Below are 526 nucleotides of genomic sequence, written 5' to 3'. Positions count from 1 at the left end.
GAAGAAAAAACAAGCAAACCTGCAATATCTGGGGATAGGGCAACAAGAATTAAAAAAAAAAAAAAAAACAGTAGGGAAGGAGAAAACAAATGAATAAAAAACTAGGAAGAATGCAAAAAGAAAACAAGAAATGGGGTTAGTCACGAGGAAAAAAATAGGGGGAAAAGAAAAGAGAAAAAAAAAACAACCTTAAATTGTGGAGCTGGGCAGAATTTCAACCAGGCACAGGGGAAGAAAAAATGCTAAAAACTAGCACTTGGTAGGGGAAGATTAAGAATAATAATAATAAGTACAATAAGTATTAATAGTATTATTTGTTTTGAAACGGACAAATACAAGCAAAGTAATCACTGGGAAATAGAAAGCAAGAAAGAAAAAAAAAAATCAGTGCATGACTGGGTAGGGCTCCCAGGGTCCGTCTGAGCACACCGACTGTGATGGAGTTCCTGTGGGCCCAGAAGGTAGTTGGGAGTTGGGATGGCCACACCTCTGTTCACCAAGCAGGTATAGGGTGTAGTAACAAGAA

The 526-nt window shown here is 37.8% G+C and overlaps 1 protein-coding gene across 1 annotated transcript in view; it reads left to right on the top strand.

The window, feature by feature from the left end:
* DIAPH2 (diaphanous related formin 2) overlaps positions 1-526 on the top strand; it is a 1,278,863-nt gene that overhangs the window by 598,282 nt on the left and 680,055 nt on the right. The window lies entirely within an intron of this gene.

Source organism: Orycteropus afer, unplaced genomic scaffold (genome assembly GCF_000298275.1).
Source record: "Orycteropus afer afer isolate SDZICR_OR568_19922 unplaced genomic scaffold, OryAfe1.0 scaffold00165, whole genome shotgun sequence".
Lineage (NCBI taxonomy): Eukaryota > Metazoa > Chordata > Mammalia > Tubulidentata > Orycteropodidae > Orycteropus > Orycteropus afer.
This window is presented reverse-complemented; position numbering and strand designations above follow the sequence as displayed.